We start from the raw sequence: 18966 nt of genomic DNA on the forward strand, positions 1-18966 counted from the left end.
TTGCAAAACACAGTTCTTCCATGTGACCCAGGCATATTTCATCACCTCTGTGCCACCTTCATTAGGTTCTCTTTATTGAAATCTGCGAAATGAGAACATATTTTAAGTGATAATTAATATGCCCTCCCCCCCCCCCCCCCCATGAACCGTGGACCTTACTGTTGGTGGGGAGGCTTACGTGTCTCTGTGATACAGATAGACGTACCGTAGGTATAACCACAACGGAGGGGTATCTGTTGAGAGGCCAGACAAACGTGTGGTTCCTGAAGAGGGGCAGCAGCCTTTTCAGTAGTTGCAATGGCAACAGTCTGGATGATTGACTGATCTGGCCTTGTAACAATAACCACAACAGCCTTGCTGTGCTGGTACTGCGAAAGGCTGAAAGCAAGGGGAAACTACGGCCGTAATATTTCCCAAAGGCATGCAGCTTTACTGTATGATTAAATGATGATGGTGTCCTCTTGGGTAAAATATTCCGGAGGTAAAATAGGCCCCCATTCGGATCTCCGGGCGGGGACTACTCAAGAGGACGTCGTTATCAGGAGAAAGAAAACTGGTGTTCTACGGATCGGAGCATGGAATGTCAGATCCCTTAATCGGGCAGGTAGGTTGGAAAATTTAAAAAGGGAAATGGATAGGTTAAAGTTAGATATAGTGGGAATTAGTGAAGTTCGGTGGCAGGAGGAACAAGACTTCTGGTCAGGTGACTACAGGGTTATAAACACAAAATCAAATAGGGGTAATGCAGGAGTAGGTTTAATAATGAATAGGAAAATAGGAATGCGGGTAAGCTACTAGAAACAGCATAGCGAACGCATTATTGTGGCAAACATAGATACGAAGCCCACACCTACTACAGTAGTACAAGTTTATATGCCAACTAGCTCTGCAGATGACGAAGAAATTGAAGAAATCTATGATGAAATAAAAGAAATTATTCAGATAGTGAAGGGAGATGTAAATTTAATAGTCATGGGTGACTGGAATTCGAGTGTAGGTAAAGGGAGAGAAGGAAATGTAGTAGGTGGGTATGGATTGGGGCTAAGAAATGAAAGAGGAAGCCGCCTAGAAGAATTTTGCACAGAGCACAACTTACTCATAGCTAACACTTGGTTCAAGAGTCACAAAAGAAGGTTATACACATGGAAGAACCCTGGAGATATAAAAGGTATCAGATCGATTATATAAAGGTATGACAGAGATTTAGGAACCAGGTTTTAAATTGTAAGACATTTCCAGGGGCAGATGTGGACTCTGACCACAATCTATTGGTTATGATCTGTAGTTTAAAACTGAAGAAACTGCAAAAAGGTAGGAATTTAAGGAGATGGGACCTGGATAAACTGATTAAACCAGAGGTTGTACAGAGTTTCAGGGAGAGCATAAGGGAACAATTGACAGGAATGGGGGAAAGAAATACAGTAGAAGAAGAATGGGTAGCTTTGATGGATGAAGTAGTGAAGGCAAAAGATGATAAAGTAGCTGAAAAGACGAGGGCTAATAGAAATCCTTGGGTAACAGAAGAAATATTGAATTTAGTAGACGAAAGGAGAAGATATAAAAATGCTGTAAATGAAACAGGCAAATAGGAATACAAAAGTCTCAAAAAAGAGATCGGTAGGAAGTGCAAAATGGCTAAGCAGGGATGGCTAGAGGACAAATGTAAGGATGTAGAGGCTTATCTCACTAGGGGAAAGATAGATACTGCCTACAGGAAAATTAAAGAGACCTTTGGAGATAAGAGAACCACTTGTATCAACATCAAGAGCTCAGATGGAAACCCAGTTCTAAGCAAAGAAGGGAAAGCAGAAAGGTGGAAGGAGTATATAGAGGGTAAATACAATGGCGATGTACTTGAGGACAATATTATGGAAATGGAAGAGGATGTAGATGAAGATGAAATGGGAGATACGATTCTGCGTGAAGAGTTTGACAGAGCACTGAAAGACCTGAGTCGAAACAAGGCCCCCGGAGTAGACAACATTCCATTGGAACTAATGACGGCCTTGGGAGAGACAGTCCTGACAAAACTATACCATCTGCTGAGCAAGATGTATGAAACAGGCGAAATACCCTCAGACTTCAAGAAGAATATAATAATTCCAATCCCAAAGAAAACAGTTGTTGACAGATGTGAAAATTACTGAACTATCAGTTTAATAAGCCACAGCTGCAAAATACTAACACGAATTCTTTACAGACGAATGGAAAAACTAGTAGAAGCCGACCTCTGGGAAGATCAGTTTGGATTCCGTAGAAATACTGGAACACGTGAGGCAATACTGACCTTACGACTTATCTTAGAAGAAAGATTAAGGAAAGGCAAACCTACGTTTCTAGCATTTGTAGACTTAGAGAAAGCTTTTGACAATGTTGATTGTAATATTCTATTTCAAATTCTAAAGGTGGCAGGGGTAAAATACAGGGAGCGAAAGGCTATTTACAATTTGTACAGAAACCAAATGGCAGTTATAAGAGTCGAAGGACATGAAAGGGAAGCAGTAGTTGGGAAGGGAGTGAGACAGGGTTGTAGCCTCTCACCGATGTTATTCAATCTGTATATTGACCAAGCAGTAAAGGAAACAAAAGACAAATTCGGAGTAGGTATTAAAATTCATGGAGAAGAAATAAAATGTTTGAGGTTCGCCGATGACACTGTAATTCTGTCAGAGACAGCAATGGACTTGGAAGAGCAGCTGAATGGAATGGACAGTGTCTTGAGAGGAGTATATGAGATGAACATCAACAAAAGCAAAACGACGATAATGGAATGCAGTAGAATTAAGTCTGGTGATACTGAGGGAATTAGATTAGGAAATGAGACACTTAAAGTAGTAAAGGAGTTTTGCTATTTGAGGAGCAAAATAACTGATGATGGTCGAAGTAGAGAGGATAAAAAATGTAGACTGGCAATGGCAAGGAAAGCGTTTCTGAAGAAGAGAAATTTGTTAACATCAAATATAGATTTAAGTGTCAGGAAGTCTTTTCTGAAAGTATTTGTATGGAGTGTAGCCATGTATGGAAGTGAAACAAGGACGATAAATAGTTTGGACAAGAAGAGAATAGAAGCTTTCGAAATGTGGTGCTACAGAAGAATGCTGAAGATTAGATGGGTAGATCACATAACTAATGAGGAAGTATTGAATAGTATTGGGGAGAAGAGAAGTTTGTGGCACAACTTGACCAGAAGAAGGGATCGGTTGGTAGGACATGTTCTGAGGCATCAAGGGATCACCAATTTAGTATTGGAGGGCAGCGTGGAGGGTAAAAATCGTAGAGGGAGACCAAGAGATGAATACACCAAGCAGATTCAGAAGAATGTAGTTTGCAGTAGGTACTGGGAGATGAAGAAGCTTGCACAGGATAGAGTAGCATGGAGAGCTTCATCAAACCAGTCTCAGGACTGAAGACCACAACAACAACAATTAATATGCGAAAATTGGGCCCAAAGAAAAGATGCTTATGTAACACCATTTGTATAGAAGCATGTACCTGCAGCTTGTCATTTGCATCCAAACGATGTTATTGTGAATTTGGTTCGCAAGTTAACATATCACTTTATCACACAACAAAATTGCGTGTGAACATAAACTGCTCTAACTCACAAACCAAATTCCCATTAATGTCGTTTGGTTGCAGATGACAAGCTACCAGTACACGATAATGTACAAATGATCCTACATAAGCGTATAATGTAATTACAAAAACAAACTAAACATGTTCTTCAGTCCCAATTATCGTAAATTAGTTTTCACTTAAAACATGTTCACATTTCACAGATTTCAATAAAGGAAACACACTGTTGATAGCACAGAGGTGCTGAAAAATGTTTGGTTCACATGAAAAAATTGTGTATTGCATAATAGGCAAACCTTCAATACAAAGATTTTCAAAAAATGTTCAAATGTGTTCGAAATCTTATGGGACTTAACTGCTAAGGTCATCAGTCCCTAAGCTTACACACTACTTAACCTAAAGTATCCTAAGGACAAAAACACGCACCTATGCCCGAGGGAGGACTCGAACATCTGCCGGGATCAACCGCACAGTCCATGACTGCAGCGCCTTACACTGCTCGGCTAAACAATGATTTTGGTCCATGATTTGTTCAGCAGCTACACAGATCGATCTATAGATAGCTAGTTCCAGCGTGTTGCATATAAGGATCACTTTTTTCTTTTATTGAGTCATCTGTCTTCTGACTGGTTTCATGCGGCCAGCCACGAATTCCTCTCCTGTGCCAAGCTCTTCATGTCAAAGTAGTCCTTGGAGCATGAGTCCTCAAATATATACTGAATGTATTCGTGTTAAAATCTCTGTCTTCCTCCGCAGTTTTTCTCCTCCACAGCACCCTCTAGTACCAAAGTACCATGGACGTTATTCCGTGATGTCCTACCACCCTGTACCTTCTTTTGACCGGAGTTTTTCATATATTTTTTATCTCGCCATTTCTGCGGAGAACCTCCTAATTGGTTACATTATCACACCACTCAGTTTTTAACGTTCTTCTGTAGCACCACACCTGAAATGGTTCGACTTGCTTGTGTTCCGGTTTCCCCACAGTCCATTTTTCACTACTGCAACTACCAAACGTAGATTCTCAGAAATTTCTTCCTCAAGTTAGGGCCTATGTTTGATACTAACAGACTTCTACCGGCCACGAATGCCCTTGTTGCCAGTGCTACTCTGTTTTTTATGCCCTCGCTCCTTCCGTCATGGGTTATTTTATTGCCTAGGAAGCAGAATTCCTCTAACTTCATCTACTTCGTCATCACCAATCCCGGTGTTAAGTTTCTCGCTGTTCCCACTTCTGCTACTTCTCATCACCTCTGCTATTTCTCATCACTTTCGTCTTTCTTCGATTTACTCCCAATTCATATTCTGTACTCTTCATCACTTTCACTGAGGATAGCAATGTCATCAGCTAATCTTAGCATTGATATCCTTCTCCGATTTATAGATTGAACAGCAGAGGTGAACGACTACATCCCTGTCTTACACACATTTTTATCCGAGCACTTCGTTCTTGATCTTCCACTCTTATTGTTCCCTCTTAGCTCTTGTACATATTGCATATTAAGAGTCTTTTGTAATAGCTGACACTTGTGTAGATGGCACCAAATCTTGCTGTGTAGTTCAGATTCGTTTTCGTACTCATCATGATAGGAACCTTTGTTCTACGACTACATCTCTTTTGGTATTTCCATCAATGTGAAGTGCAAGGCAGACGGTGCTTCTCACTGCACTTCTTTATCGGCGTCTTCCCTCTCCATTCACGCATGGCTCACTGGAAGATTGGTTTATTAAACGCCTTTCGGCACTTTGTAATTAGTCTCATGTTGTCACTGCAGTCCCTACGGGAACAACACGTAGTGGGCTGTAGTACAGTCCTAGACTGCCCATTTAAAGCTGGTTCGCGAAGTTTTGTAACTAGGCTGCACCTGATTTGTTCGCATCTGTTTTCAAGCAACTGCCACATAATTTTGCGGCATATCCGTGACGTTCTCTCACTCTCCATATCTGTGACTTCCGTGCTGCCCTTCTTTTTGTACGTTAAAATTTCTCTGGTAGAAGTATCTAGTATGCGTTCAACGGCAATATTCTAGGACTGCCTTCACAAATATTTTGCATGCAATCTACTTTGCAGACATTGCGTTTTCCAAATATCCTACAAAGGAACCAACATGTGCCATCTGCTTTATATACGACAGAGTCTATGTTGTCATTCCATTTAATATCCCTAACAATCTTTGAAACGGTGCGTCTGATTGAGTTGAGTGATTCCAATTGTAGTCATAGGAAAGAAGTCTGCTAGTAGCAAACATTGGCCTTAATTTGAGAAAAAAAGGACCTGCGAATGTGCTTTTCAAGCTCAACATCGTATGGAAGTGAATAATTAACTGTTCGAAAACTGGAACAGAAGAGAATCGAAGCGTCTGAGATGTTGTACTACACAAGAATGCTGGAAAAATTAAGTGGACTGATAAAAAATGAGAAGGTTCTCGGTAGAGTCGGCGACGAGAGGAACGTGTGGGAAACAATGACAAGAAGGACAGGACGTTAGGACGTGTGTTAAGACATTAGGAATAACTTCCAAGGTATTCGAGGGAGCAGTAGAGGGAAAACGCTATAGGAAAAAAAACAGACATGGTAATATATCCAATCTCGCTTCCCACGCCCGGGTTCCCGGGTTCGATTCCCGGCGGGGTCAGGGATTTTCTCTGCCTCGTGACGACTGGGTGTTGTGTGGTGTCCTTAGGTTAGTTAGGTTTAAGTAGTCTAAGCTCTAGGGGACTGATGACCATAGCTGTTAAGTCCCATAGTGCTCAGAGCCATTTGAACCAATATATCCAACAAATAACTGAAGACATTAGGCGAAAGTGCTACTCTCCGAGATGAAAAGGTTGTCACAACAGAGAAAGTCATGGGGCGCTGCATCTAACCAGTCAGAAGACAAACAAAAAAATAAAGAAATAAAAAATAATTACAAAAAACGTACGTTTCTTTTCGTTTAGTTTGGTCGGGGGTTTTAGTGCCAGTACATAATAAAGTGGGTTGCTAAACTTTGCACCTCTTTGAAGTGCTTTGAAGATCTGACTGGAGCAGCATTTTATTTGACAGTAAGTCATTATAGTTGATGATACGTCATCTGTGAAAATTCTGAGGTTATTTTTGATATAAAACATGAACAGCAGGGGTAGGTTTCTGACACACTTATCATCCAAAGTTAAGGTTATTACTGTATTGCTCCTAAACCCTCTAAATGAGTTCGTCGATGATCCAAGTGCTAGCCCAGGCCGACAGTGCTTAACTTCGGTGATCTGAGGGGAGAAATAAAACCTAAGCATTCGCAAAATCGTAACAACTTCTCCTTCCTGTATGGAGTGCTCCTAACCTACATCTTTCACATCAGATTATTGCAGATATCTGATAAAGTGAGAAAAGAACATGAGCTTGAACTGTCACCATGCTGCCGGTCAGAGTGGCCGAGCGGTTCTAGGCGCTACAGTCTGGAACCGCGCGACCGCTACGGACGCAGGTTCGAATCCTGCCTCGGGCATGGATGTGTGTGTTGTCCTTGGGTTGGTTAGGTTTAAGTAGTTCTAAGTTCTAGGGGACTGATGACCTCAGAAGTTAAGTTCCATAGTGCTCAGAGCCATTTGAACCATTTGTCACCATGCTGCCCTGGACGCTCGTCTCAAACGAACTTGTTACCGGCTCATTGAGCAACGTGCGAGAGTCCTTATTTCAGTGATGTAGTGGTGAAATGTAAACGCTGGTATAGAGCAAAGACAAGTAACACTACACTTCAATTAAGTGTATAAAGCCAAATGCACACTGCACCAGACTGCAACTGCCCGCAACCATTATAGGCTGTAGCTGTGGACTGAAAGAAGTAAGGCGTCTCAGACAGGGAGATTTGAGAACTTTCTCCCTGTAGGCGTGAAGCAGTCGTAATATGACAACTTCCTTTCTCTCGGAGAAGCTTCTCCGTTATTACTGTCTCTGCAAAAGAGTTGTATGGAGGCAGATCTCTGTCCCTCTTTAATCTTTCTGCCTTTCAATTTCGAAGTGGAGAAGTTTCATACCTTTGAGAGCAGCTCTTCCCCAGACTTTGCTTAGAGCTGTACTGTGTTAACAATTCGCAGATCCAGATGTACTTTCGACCACTTACTCTACACGCAGAAAATTACTAAGAAACGCCCCATTGTTTCTCCACCGAATAATGTGATAAGAGTTATGACAAATGGTTTGACGCACATTGCTCAGTTATCCTCATCAGATTGATATATTGACTAGAAGATAGTTATTGTCATAAATGCAATAAAAAGCAAGTTTATTCAGTGGAAATTATTTTTAACAGTATTTTGGATGAACGACAACGCTAACACATTGCGAAAATGTACAAAACTTTCCCATTAGACATTTATGAAAATTGCAACAGTAATATTTGAGATGGTATGATGGTACACCAGATACCATGACAATTGTGACAATCTACAATCGTTCTGTGACAAGTTATGCAATGCGCATAGTACATCTTAACTGCGTCCTCCAATGTAAGCCCGCTAATGTCAGCAACGAGGACAATTCTCCATACTTTTGGCCTGTACAGTACCGATATTTTCAGCTATTTTTAGACGCTTCACAGGAAGAAACTGTTGTCTACAGTCAACTTTATCTTTCAGTATATCACGTGATCTATCATTCACAAACATTAGCACCAGGGCGTCGCGTTCATAGCACCTAACATTTACGAAACCATTAAGACTTGACTGCAATCAGATATTAGCCAGTACACCCACCGCCTGAACTTCAGAAAGAAAAAGAATTTTGTTTGAAAATTTTAATTTTTAAAATGAAGAAAGATGAATTATAAGAGGGCCATCCACAAAGATCATTACGTTTTCGTTTGTGTCCGTTAGGGGCAGGGCTGGCGCGGCCATCTTGGTGTCATGGCATTCCGCCGCTCAGTCGGCATCCTGCCGTGCTAGTGAGAGGTTCGTGCTGAACTCCGTTGAGTTACTGTGACAGTTTGAAATGTCAGCGTTAATTGAAAATGCCGCGAAGTGTGAAGTACGTGCTGTAATAAGGTTTCTGACTGGAAAAAACTGTACGCCCATAGAAATCTATCGGCAGCTTTGTGAAGTGTATGGGGACAACATAAATACTGAAGGTGGAGTGCGTCAATGGGTCATAAAATTTAAAAATGGCCGAACTAACGTTAACGACGAAGAGCGAAGTGGAAGACCCAGCACAGTGACTGCCGAACTTGTCGAAAAAGTAGATGCCGCGGTCCGTGAAAACCGTAATTTCACAATAACAGAACTCTCTATGAGTTTTCCACAAATTTCACGAAGTTTGTTGCACGGAATCACTACCGAAAAGCTTGCTTACCACAAGTTTTGTGTAAGATGGATACCAAAAATCTTGACATAAGTTCACAAAAATCAGCGAATGGCTGCAGCATTAAGGTTTTTGGACGCTTACGAGAAATATTGCGACTCATTACTCGATCGCATCGTTAATGGTGACGAAACATGGGTTAAGCATGTGAACTGTGAGACAAAATTGCAGTCAATGCAGTGGGGGCACACAAATTCCCCCCAAAAACCCAAGAAATGCATGCAGACAATGTCGGCAAGGAACGTGATGGCGACCGTCGTTTGGGACAGAAAAGGTGTGATTTTTGTGGATTTCCTGGAAAGAGGCACTACAATAAACTCTCAAAGGTATTGCCAAACTCTGCACAACCTCAGAAGAACAACACAAAACAAGCGCAGGGAAAAGTTGGGCTCAAAGATCTTGCTGATTCACGACAACGCCCGGGCCCACATTGCAAATGCCACTCATGAAGTTCTCGAACCTTTTAAGGGGGAGTTGTTTCCTCATCCGCCGTACAGTCCCGACCTGGCACCGAGCGACTTCCACTTATTCCCAGCAATGAAGAAGTGGTTGGCTATGCAGCATTTTGATGACGACGCACAGCTTCAAGAAGAGTGGTTGAAGGCGCAGGCGGCCGAATTTTCCAACGAAGGAATTTCCAAGATCTTCCATCACTACGATAAGTGTCTTAATTTAAATGACAACTATGTAGAAAAGTAGTATTTAAGTGTGGCTTTCATCTGTATATAATAAAAAAAATTCCAATACTTTATTTTTTTATAATTCCAAAACATAATGCACTTTGTGGATAGCCCTCGTATGTAGTTTTAGTATGTGTTTTGCTGAAGTACAAAATAATGAGTCAATAAGACCGTTGGTATTGTTTGTTGCTAACAACTTTTTGTTTATAGAATGATCAAGCAATACTCAGAGCGTCGCGAGCGCTACAGAATACTCCTTCTTAGGGTACATTATACTTAGACTTTTAAATCATTTGATTGCTACACTCATTACTTCTGAACTGGCAGAAATTAGAAGACTTCAGGCTCTCAATGCTTTGTGTAGGACCACTTACACAAATAATAATATGTAGGTCCTACAGCAGTGTGCTGCCATTACATAGCTGTTAGTGGGTCTGCTGTCAATTATTGTAGTTCGTTTATTTGTCGTGAAGTGAATAGTGAAGCAGTCAGTATTACAGTCCTATGAATAGTGATAACAGTAGTAATCTTTTAAAAATAAGTTAGTTTCGTGACCGAAACACAATCAAACCCTTTTGGTTTTACACCTCAGAAAATTACATTTTTCCACTCACAGCGTAATCACCCCCCAGACAAGGAACCTCTGACCTATAAATTACTTTATGCCTCACGGTCGAACTATTATCTGTCTTCCAAAACCGAAACAGGCGTTCCAATTCGCAGCAGACGCGGCAGTTGATACGTTTTCATGTGTGTAGACTCGCAATACTCGTACAACGTGTACTAGACGAAGCTCTACAGGTCTCTCGGAAAGAGAACGAACCACAAACTTCCACGAAATAGGTGGCGGGGTATGGCTACATATGTTTACTTTCATGCCCTTTCTTCCCACTCCCAGGGCCCTTCTCAAGGGCGAGATTAATATAGTATAGGTTTTCTTTACACTGTCTAGCCAACACCTTCTTTGCCACTATCCTCCCAAGTTAAACTGGCCAACCGACCATGTGCGGATCCATCGATGATGTTATAAGGTTCACGACCCCAAAAAACACTTTACCAAAAGCGTTTATGTGACTAGAACAAATCACTGAGCAACTGCACTGACATGGACACCTAAATGTTTTGGAAAGAAAATGGAGAGCAGTAACAAGGTAACAGAATAAAACCACGTTCTTCTACTCAGCTCAAATGGTTAAAATGCCACGAGCTTTCGACCATGTATCTCCGTCTCTAACGAATAATGGATATGTGTGTATGGTATTTTTGGCCGGACGGCCCCATCGGGGAAGCTCGGCCCCCGAGTGCAAGTCTTATTTCAGTCGGCGCCAGATTGGGTGACTTGCGTGTCGTTGATGAGGATGAAGTGATGATGAGGGCAACACAACACCCAGTCCACTTGCGGAGAAAATCACCAATCCGGCCGGGAATCGAACCCGGGGACCGTTGCAAGGGAGGCAAGCACATTACCACCCACCTAAACAGATCGACGTCGCTAATGACATCGATGTCGACGGGACGTTGAACCCTACATTCCTTCCCCCAACATCCCTTCCTTCCTTCAACCATGTATTCTCCGGCTGTTATCACGTAGAATGCCTGTTGATGTACTGCAAGAAGGCCCAGAATATAAAGTACCGGCCGTGTTGTGACATGTATCACCATATTTGAACATTCGCGTTTGCTGTGACCTAATAAAACTTGCCATCGCTAGATTCAAGCCGTGTCGTCATGCTTATTAAGAGTGTTGGTAGTGATTTTTATTTCGATGTTTTCTTTAGTTACACTGCCCCAGAATCCGCTGTTGCTACCCACGACACAGGTGTCGTTAAATATAATCCGGTGACTGTCTTCTGGAGCAAACTTTTCGGGGTACCGTAGGCGATAAAATCTCTTTCCTTTATACGTTGTTCTACATTGAACACTGTTCCATCTGACGTAAAATTGCCCTCACTCGCAAGGCTTTTTGTAAATCGAAGGTGTTGTAAGGTCTGGTTTCAGTAATTGTCGGATATTCCACAGAGGCCTGAAGATATGTTTGATTTAGTCTCTGTACAGCAGGTGGTTTATCTTACCGAACAGGGAGCCACAGAACGGCAAAAATGCAAATTTCTCTTCCTACTCTTCGTTGGTGATGTTATCGTGGTTGCTACTTCATTTGTTAGATGGTCGTGGTAGTCGTTACTTCTGAAATCCTCGTGCCGGTGGCTCAGCTCATGGGGCAGGTTGGCGGTTGACATCGTTCTTGCACGATGAAACACTGTGCCCTTCTGTGTCAAGTGATGGTGGCTGATAACGTGGAAGTACAGATCAGTGTGACTACGCTTTCTCTAGAAGCTGTGACCAACGCGACAATTTCGTTTTTGCCAAGGAGGACGTCGAGGAAGGGCTATTTGTGGTAATACAACGATGTGCTCTGACGGTGTCTTGAAGCCGCGGGCACTTTAATGAAATGACAACCGGGGCAATCCCTTTTGACCCTTGATAATAACTGAGCTCCTGGCATCCGAAGGAAAGAAAGGGAAAAAAATAGAAATTAAAGTGAAGCTCAGAATTGGAAATGTTATTAAAATTGATCAGTCAAGTGACCCCAGTTCCTATTTTTCCCAGTATTAGTCGACACACGCGGTGCCACTGCTGCTAGACATGACAGAACTTTACGACTGTCGATATATTAGTGCTCGAACTACTGGTTATAACTGCTTGGTAAATCGCTCGTGTGTGGCAGGATCGATGGAAGCGACCGATGACAGGCGATATTCCTGCCCAGATTATCAGCGATACATCGCTCGTGTACATAGCCCTAAATGAAATCGTCGTCGACCGGACAACTTGATTTGCTAGGCCAGAAGGTCACAATGTCGCAAGAGGTCATGCTCAAATAATACTGGTTTAAATTATTTACCATGGAATGATAAAGCAGTGATGCCTCCAACTCACACGTATTGCGCATATCGCCAGTTGACTGCCAAAGTTAACAGCGACCTCTACCAATCCAGTACTGGAAAGACTAGAACACAAAAAATAAGGATACGACTTGACACCAATGCCAAAAATGGAATTATTTATCAGCAGAAGTAACAGTTTTCAAATCGCATTTCAAAGCGTTTACAGCCACGCTTTTCAAAACGTCTTTTATTTAAAACTAAACTAGGTTTCGGAGAAAAATGTAATTTGTTGGATTAACCCATCTAGAAAAAGGGGTTGAAATGTCCAATTTGAACAATTATACAAGACTGTGCTTAAACTGAGACACAATATATTTTTAGCGCAACGCAATCTGACTTTCAGTAATCCCTACAAGAAAATGGCCCTGACTAAATTAACCTATACGTTTCACAAATCACTTACCTCACAAAAATCTTCGTTACTCGAACTACTGCAATACAGCGAGCGCCACTACTGCCAGTTAACTAAAAGATTCAAACTACGGAAGGCACTAACTACTGATAGGGATAGTTAGCAAATGAAAGATTTTAATAGATAAAAAACAATGTATTTACCTTAATATGATCAAAAGTCATAATATGTATAGCAGTTCATGATATGCAGTCTCACAAATTTCAAAACTCCGCCATTTCTCTCCCCACATCCACCACTGCTGCCGGCTCACCTCCAACTGCGCAACGCTACGCGCTGTTAACAGCCAACAGCCCAACACTGCAATGGCAGATAACAATGCAAACTAGCCACAGACTGCACACAGCACAGCCAGTGATTTTTATACAGAGCGCTACGTGGCGTTACCAACAAGAAAACCTAAACAGCCTACTTACAAGGTTCTCAACTTTTCTGAGCCCATTAACGCTTCGTGTAGTCAGATGTTGACTGGTATTACTGGTACTCCCTTCCCTTTTCCTTTCCAGTCATCGAGATTAGTGTGTAACTTAACTTCAAATATTTCAAAAATTTGGATTTTGTGGATGCTTCATTAAAGCACCAACTAAATAGTGAGAGAATAAGACGAAGGGTACTTCCTTCCTCTAGCAACTGCTTCTCTTTTTTTCTTTACGCAGTGAGGCATTTCTCAGCGCATTGTGAGTGCTACCTAGAACACCTAAGGAAAGGAAGCTAGCTGTCTGCATTGAGGGTGGACACTTGTTACAAAACTTGACTCCTCTGCAGTACTCCCCTCCCACGTGAGATGTGCTTCACACATACCCTGCACTCCGCTACAAAATTAACCAAGTTATAATACGTATACTACACGTATTGTTTCTAAATCGCTTGATCGCTGGACGCCTTACTTCTGAAATGGCAGAAACTGGAAGACTTCAGACTTGTAATCCTGTGTGTCTGACCACTGCCACCAGTAGTAATAATAATAATAATAATAATAATAATAATAATAATAATGCTGTGTAGGACCCACAGCAGTGCATCAGCCATTAGACTGTTATTGTTTGTCTTGCTGTCTATTACTCTGTCTCTTTCTTCGCTTGTCTGCTACCAAGTGGATAACGAAGCAATTTCTAATCCACTGCAGTGGCCACATACAGTTCAAAGAAGATATTCTCGTGAGATATTTAAGCATATATGATGTGCATGAGTTCCACTGTCATGAATGGATGATACGAAGTGCAGAGTATGTGTCTTGTGCGGGAAGAATGAGAGCAAGTTATTGTTCATACATTTGTTTCACAAGCTTCAACCTCCATCACACTGCGTTTTGCGTTAAAAATGTAATTACTGGTAACTTACATAAGTATTATTACAGTCTTATGGAAAGTGATGGTACTAATTATCATTATAAATAATTCAGTTTTGTGACTGAAGCACAGTAGAACCCTTTTGGTTTTTTTTTTACCTCTCAGAAAATTTCATTTTATACCTCAAGGGGTAGTCACCCCCAGATTAGCCCGCGCCGGCTAGCCGCACGATCTGACGCTCTGCTTCCCGAGCAGGAAGGCATGCCGGTTCCCGGCACGAATCCGGCCAGGCGGATTAGTGTCGAGGTCCGGTGTGCCGGCCAGCCTGTGGATGATTTTCAAGGCGTTTTTCCGTCTACCTCGGCGAATGCGGGCTGGTTCCCCTTATTCCACCTCAGTTACACTATATCGACGATTGCTGCACAAACAATCTCTCCACCTACGCGTACACCCACCATAATTACGCTACCACGCAATTTGGGGTTACACCTTGCGGAGGGGGAGGGGGGGGGGCGAACCGCACAATAACCCTGGATTCGATGTTGGGCGGCGGTGGGGCGGGTGGACTGCTGTGGCCTGTTGTGGGGTTGTGAACCACTGAGGGCTACGACGGGACGAAGCCTCTCCGTCGTTTCCCCGGTTTAAATACACAATACAGCACACTCACAGATTGGGACCACTGATGTAGAATGCATTATGAATTATAAAAATGTAGTATTACTTATGATATCTCCATGGAAAACGTATGTTTCAAGACATCAAGGTGATACACTCGGCTGATTAAACATTATCCATAGGAATGCATTTGGCACGGAAACATCATAGGAAAATGGATAATCAGTGGTAGTCTGATTTTCCTGTAAGTCCCAGATTTTTAAAATACAGATTTATAAAATTCGTGATTTTTCCACGACAAACTACCTTACACAATCGTGATAAAAATTTTGAATAACTGGTTTGCTAAATCAAATTACTCTGAAAGTAAGTACAACATCGCAAATCTACATATATATTAAACGAATAAATATGCATGTAATAACTTTCGCTGTGCATCGCTATTAGGTGCCACCGTTTTGATCCGAGTGTTTTGTTTTTGTTTCGAGCTGGTAGAACTCGGAAGTTTGTTGGTGGCTTACCTTCTGCCCGCTGTAGTCGCTCCGCACCTCTCCGCGCTCTTTCACTGTTTTCTTGAGATGTCGCTGACTAAACGACAGAGGCATTCGTCTTCTTCGCCACTCGCCTCGTCTTAAACCGTTGCTGGGCAACGGCGTGGGCCGAAGCAGGGATGCCTGTATTGTTGACAATAGCGTCACTTCTCGACTTTGTTTATTCTAAGAGGACACGCGGAAAATAAATATCGCACAATTTTGGAAACTATCTGGCGATAACAAATTACGGAAACTATCCAGCGATAACAAGAGGTGCGTGAGCTGATATCGAACTGCCGTGAAATTGTCCTGAAGTTTCTAATAGAACCTACAGCTGCTACAAAATCTGAGCGTTCTTTTCTCAGTGAACAGCGGAAAGATGATGTCATCGAAACAATTTTAAATGTACGTACGTTCTACATTCATTAAAGAACGGTTGTCTGAGTACGAAAAAGATGCGATGCGTATAGCTACACGACTGCTTGACTACAGAGAGAGCGTGATATAAAAGCTGAAAAATCTTAACTGTCAGAACTCGAAGAAAGCCGCCTAACATCTCGCAAAAATGTGGTATGAGAGACGAAGTGTGGACGATGTTTTGTTGACTTGTGCATTAGTTGCGTAATGGAGGCAGGCAGGAAAGTACACCAGCACGTGTACGGTCTCAGTGCAACCGTTCTCAACGCTCGAACCTATGGACTTGGCACGGCGGTCGCTGGAATTCAAATTAGTTTCCTTTATTCCGTGGACTTCGTCAACCTACCAACAGGCAAAACATACAGTGAGAGAAATTTTTAAGTTTAGTAGAAGGAAGCAGTTTTTGGCAATCTATTTTCTGAAATCGCTGGTTATTGGAAACCCCAAGCTTCGAACAGCCAAAAAACTTAGAAATAACATATTCATATACAGGGTGTTACAAAAAGGTATGGCCAAACTTTCAGGAAACATTCCTCACACACAAAGAAAGAAAATATGTTATGTGGACATGTGCCCGGAAACGCTTACTTTCCATGTTAGAGCTCATTTTATTACTTCTCTTCAAGTCACATTAATCATGGAATGGGAACACACAGCAACAGAACGTACCAGCGTGACTTCAAACACTTTGTTACAGGAAATGTTCAAAATGTCCTCCGTTAGCGAGGATACATGCATCCACCCTCCGTCGAATGCAATCCCTGACGCGCTGATGCAGCTCTGGAGAATGGCGTATTGTATCACAGCCGTCCACAATACGAGCACGAAGAGTCTCTACATTTGGTACCTGGGTTGCGTAGACAAGAGCTTTCAAATGCCCCCATAAATGAAAGTCAAGAGGGTTGAGGTCAGGAGAGCGTGGAGGCCATGGAATTGGTCCGCCTTACCAATCCATCGGTCACCGAATCTGTTGTTGAGAAGCGTACGAACACTTCGACTGAAATGTGCAGGAGCTCCATCGTGCATGAACCACATGTTGTGTTGTACTTGTAAAAGCACACGTTCTAGCAGCACAGGTAGAGTATCCCGTATGAAATCATGATAACGTGCTCCATTGAGCGTATGTGGAAGAACACGGGGCCCTATCAAGACATCACCAACAATGCCTGCCCAAACGTTCACAGAAAATCTGTGTTGATGTCGTGATTGCACAATTGCGTGCGGATTCTCGTCAGCTCACACATGTTGATTGTGAAAATTTACAATTTGATCACGTTGGAACGAAGCCTCATCCGTAAAGAGAACATTTGCACTGAAATGAGGATTGACACATTGTTGGATGAACCATTCGCAGAAGTGTACCGGTGGACGCCAATCAGCTGCTGATTGTGCCTGCACGCACTGTACATAGTACGGAAACAACTGGTTTCCCGTAGCACTCTCTATACAGTGACGAGGCCAACGTTACCTTATACAACAGCAACTTCTCTGTCGCTGACATTAGGGTTATCGTCAACTGCACGAAGAATTGCCTCGTCCATTGCAGGTGGCCTCGTCGTTCTAGGTCATCCCCAGTCGCGAGTCATAGGCTGGAATGTTCCGTGCTCCCTAAGACGCCGATCAATTGCTTCGAACGTCTTCCTGTCGGGACACCTTCGTTCTGGAAATCTGTCTCGATACAAACGTACCGCGCCACGGCTATTGCCCCGTGCTAATCCATACATCAAATGGGCATCCGCCAAATCCGCATTTGTAATGTCAACACAAGCACCGAAGTCAACATTATTATTTCAATTGGGCCAACTGGCGGTGAATCAAGGAAGGACAGTACATACTGACGAAACTAAAATGAGCTTGAACATGGAAATTAAGCGTGTCCACATAACATCTTTTCTTTATTTGTGTGTGAGGAATGTTTCCTGAAAGTTTGGTCGTACCTTTTTGTAACACCCTGTATATGAATATGAAGATGATATCTACTCTTTCGGACACGTCCGAAATAACACATACCACCGCATTCTTCCAGTGATGACATATGGCTCCGAGACATGGGCACTGAACTCATTTACAAAAGGGAAACTTAGGACAGCACAGAGAGCCACGGAGAGATCAATTCTGGGCTATACAAGACAGGATAGGAAAAGGGCAGATGACATCCAGTCTGTGACGAAGGTTAACGACATCTTAGGGACAGTAGGTTCCTTGAAATGGCAGTGGGCTGGCCACGTCGCACGAAGAAAAGACAACAAATGGACGAAACTAGTACTGGAGTGGAGTCCGAGAGAGCACTGGAGGCCTAGAGGAAGACCACCGGACAGATAGGACAAAGACATGCTGGGAACACCTGGCAGAGTACTGCCCAAGACCGTCCCACTTGGAGAAGACTGCTGAAAGCCTACCTGAATCCACGACTCGGAGAGGCCATATCATTTAATGATTGAACTGGCTGATGATGATATAAGGCTCACCGGCCAATTGACCATCTTCTTCTGTGCGGATGCACAAACAGTGCCCGAACTCTTACGGGAATCGGCAAAAAGCCGCGAGTAATGAATATAATGGGCAAGGGCAGTGTCAATATAGCGCGGACATAATAAGTTGGGAATGTGGGTCTCACGGAAGTCGTGCCAGAGATAAGTCCCTGTAGCCGCACCGCCTCGGAGGCTCAGATGGATAGCACGTCTGCCATGTAAGCAGAAGGTCCCGGTTTCGCGTCCCGGGTGGGGCACACATTTTCAACTGTCCCCCTTGACTTATATCAGCCACTGTATGCAGCTAGGGTTTCCATTTCATTGCAATAATATATTCACCATTATCTGACATTACATTTCGTACATTCTAACGCTGTCTAGCCATTTCAACTCTCTGTCGAGACTTAATGCAGCTTGTCATCAGCAAAACAGGCAAAATATGTATCAGAAATTTTAACCTTCAAACATTTATGTGTTCAATAGAGAGAGGTGTCTTATGTCCATTTTGATGCTTAAAGATTCTGTAGTTTGTCTTTTTTTTTTTTTTTTTTTTGCTGTGGTGGATGGGTATTAGCTGTTTTCGAATTATTGTTACTGCTTACTGACGTTCTTAAGCCAATAGGATGGTAAGTGTGTTATATGAGGTGGTTTGCAAGTGTGGAGTAGATGGTTCCACTTTTCAGTATTTTAGGTGTTT

At 42.6% G+C, this 18966-nt stretch overlaps 1 protein-coding gene across 1 annotated transcript in view; it reads left to right on the top strand.

Annotated features, from left to right (window-relative positions):
• Positions 1-18966, top strand: part of LOC126335680 (uncharacterized) — a 322253-nt gene that overhangs the window by 243947 nt on the left and 59340 nt on the right. The gene's annotated exons all lie outside the window — the stretch shown is intronic.

This window comes from Schistocerca gregaria, chromosome 2 (assembly GCF_023897955.1).
Source record: "Schistocerca gregaria isolate iqSchGreg1 chromosome 2, iqSchGreg1.2, whole genome shotgun sequence".
NCBI lineage: Eukaryota > Metazoa > Arthropoda > Insecta > Orthoptera > Acrididae > Schistocerca > Schistocerca gregaria.